The 3,266-nt window shown below is 36.9% G+C and overlaps 1 pseudogene; it reads right to left on the bottom strand.

Moving 5' to 3' along the window:
• Positions 1 to 1,774: 1,774 nt before the first annotated feature.
• On the bottom strand, positions 1,775 to 2,430 carry LOC101582489 (annotated as a pseudogene).
• Between the last annotated feature and the right edge of the window lie 836 nt (positions 2,431 to 3,266).

Here is a 3,266-nt window from a genome sequence, read left to right on the forward strand (position 1 = left end):
TTATAAATGTGTATTTTTAAAAGTTCTATAATATGTTTTAGAGTTTAACTATTTTCAAACAACTTTCAGATTAGAAGATACTGTGTTTTTTATGTTCTGAGAAGACAGCTGTATAGTTCCCAACATGATCAGAGTATATGCATAATTTCCCATTTTTCTTTGTTATCAGAACCATTATTATGGTATCCATTTTTTTTTTCAATTTTAGTCTTACTACTAAATTTTACTTTTCATGTTCACATTGCCTAAGCTATTTTGGTGCTAATTTTTCTATCATGAATAATACTGAAAAATATATATATACATTTGTGAGTCCCCCAAATCAGAGCAGTAAAAACATATCTTTTTTCAAACAACATATAAATAATCATAACTCTCAATACACACTATAAAAATGGTATAATTGTCAGAAGGGACATTCTTATTTATTTATTTATTTATTTATTTGTATTTTAGTACAGGGTCTACAGGGTCTACAAGGTTTCACTACATAGATTGGACAGAATCATAGTGATCCGCTTGTGTTCAGCCTCCCAGGAGCTGGGATCACAGGTGTGCACCACCACACCCAGTCTCAACCTGTCTCAGCATGCCCCAGGGACTGGGCCAGCATGGCATGCCAGGGATTGAACCTGGCTGCTGCATCTGCCTAGGCAGGCACTTTAATCTACTGAGCTATTTGGCCAGCCCTTAGAAGGAACATTTTAAAAGAAATTTTAGAGGTTGAAATTTGTTGAAGGAGTATAATTTCTGTTCCATGCAATGAAGCAAAATCTTTTGTTCTGCTCCTTGATTCTGTGAATTTCATTTGGTCTTTGGAAATTAATGTTTTTAAGTCTGGGTAGTTTAAATCAGTTAAAAAAATTAGGCTAATTTTTGTGATTTAGTTATATTTTGTTTTACTAACTTTAGAGATATATTTATAAAGTGATCTTTTTGGTATCATCAATAAAGACCACTGCTTAATGAATATATATCCCTCAAAACTGTCCACAAACTACATACCTCAGGAAAAAAAATAGTATGATGGTTTTTTTAGCATATATTACCCTTATATGGGGAAACCTAGAGGAATCCCAATGACTAAGGTTACCCAATCAGTTACCCACTGATTGTACTAATAAATGCTTGGGAGATAATCCCTACTACTTTGAAATACTGTATGATACATTAATTTCACTAATATATCTGTCAGATGAAAAAGTAGCAATTATAATCACTAGATTTCTAGCTTTTAGGTCTGAATAAAACTTGTCACTTTTCACAATGAGAAAGCAGAAAATAACATAACAATCAAATGAAGCTAACCTGAAATAATTGAATTTTCTTGAACCCTGAAGAAGTGCCATCACTGGTCCCTTCCATTCTCCGGCTTCCAGTCTCTCCGTGAGATCTCCCCCTCTGGTGCCTCCCACTGCTATGATACCAGTCACTAGAGCACAGAAGCAAGCGGGGGCCTGGCCAGGGCTAGTAGGGGCTGCCTAGACTTTCAGCCTCCAAAACCATGAGCTAAGTCCACATCTTTATAAGTTACTGAGTCACTAGTATTTGTTACACTAAGGAAAAACAAAATACATCTTCCATTTTAGCAACTTAATGAAAATGAAAAGCAATTTTTACATTTAAATAAAAATCTCAATAATATTTTTAAAACTGTGAATGTAATTCACATTATGAGAGAAAATAAGTTAAACAGCAAATACTAGACAATTACTTTTCACAGGCAATAAGTGTGATTTAAAGCTCTCTTGATTTTCTAATCAAGTAAGGTTAATTAGGCCACAAGAGTCATTGCTTTGTCGGAGTCACTTGATTCCCCTTTCAGATCCAATGACCCTAAATCGTTGTCTATAGTTAAATTTTGAGTTTTCTTCTTGTGCTTCTTAGCAACGGCATCATTAGCACAAGGTTTTCTCATTTTAATATTTGGCAAATTCTTCAAATCCAAATCCCATTCTCTAGACAAAACAAAGAATATGGTGTTGGCAGGAGTTGAACTCAAAGTTTTCAGACTATTGAGTGTACAATGTCTGGAATCTCAAAGCTGTAGCCGGGGTAGTGCTGCTGCTCACGCTCCGACGTTTGCTTCATGATGGTCTCCCGGGAATGGCGTTGCCTTCCCTGCCTGGCCTTAATGCTGTTATATAACTTAATCTGTTCCAGCTCACTGCTGAACCGATTTAAATATGTTTCTTTTAATTCACAAGCATCCTTCTTTGCATATCTCACTTTTTGGGGATCCAGCTGATTTTGAAACCACTGCAGTTTTTCACAAATAAGGTTGAGATGTAAGGTTTTTTTCATACTTCAATTTTTCCTTCTTTTCTTGTTTGTGGGCCTCTCTTGTAATCTGATCCACTTTTTCTACTGTACAGATGGATGATTTTTTTCCTCTCATCCTGTGTTTTTCCCCTTTGGTGCCTGAGGCATGGTGCAGTCCTAGAGGCCACGGAGGAACTCCGTGCCCCAGACTCCGCAAGCTCCTGACCTGATCGATGGCTTTCAAGCCCGCAGTCCAGACCAAACACACGTGGGGCCCCACACCTATCTTCCTGATTAAAATCATCAACACTCATTTTCAAGTCACCACTCTCATAGGCTAAAATTTTATTCTCCTTGTTGCATGCGACAACTCCCCTTTGGGGCATTTATATGATATCTCAAACATCAACAACAACATCAAGTACTGCAGTGGGACCACCATGACATGCTTAAAGGACATTTTGTACCTGGACTTATTAGTTTTCAGATAAAATCAAAGGTGAATTCTTCTTGCTGCCTATACAAGCATACTTATATGAAATCTTGAACCAAATCTCTATTGTTTTATTTCAGTGACCTAACTTTAAACTGTACTAGTTATCCTGACAATCAGGGAACCAATATCAATGTTACCCACCCAGTCAGGGCCATATTTTTGTTGTTTTTCCACTTTGGATACAATTAATGTTATAAGTTTCTCTGAGTCTGTGCACTCATCCCAATTTTTTGAGTCCCTAAATCCTTCAAAAATGTAACCTCTCACGTTAAGCTCAACTGCTTATGTTATAGGGTAATAATATCACTAAGCTTCTCTTCCAGAGGATCAACAACTTAAGTATGCAGACCAAAAATTAGAGAAAAAGAAGGGCTGCAAGGACAGCCAACATTTTGGCCCTAGACTTTAAAGGTCAGTGAGGACTCAGGACACAAGAGAACCTGTACTGTAACATCCTGTAACTCAGTTGTGTCCCAAATTTACTGATTAAGGAGATTATGGGGCCACA

Source organism: Octodon degus, unplaced genomic scaffold (genome assembly GCF_000260255.1).
Source record: "Octodon degus isolate 3935 unplaced genomic scaffold, OctDeg1.0 scaffold00111, whole genome shotgun sequence".
NCBI classification, from domain to species: domain Eukaryota; kingdom Metazoa; phylum Chordata; class Mammalia; order Rodentia; family Octodontidae; genus Octodon; species Octodon degus.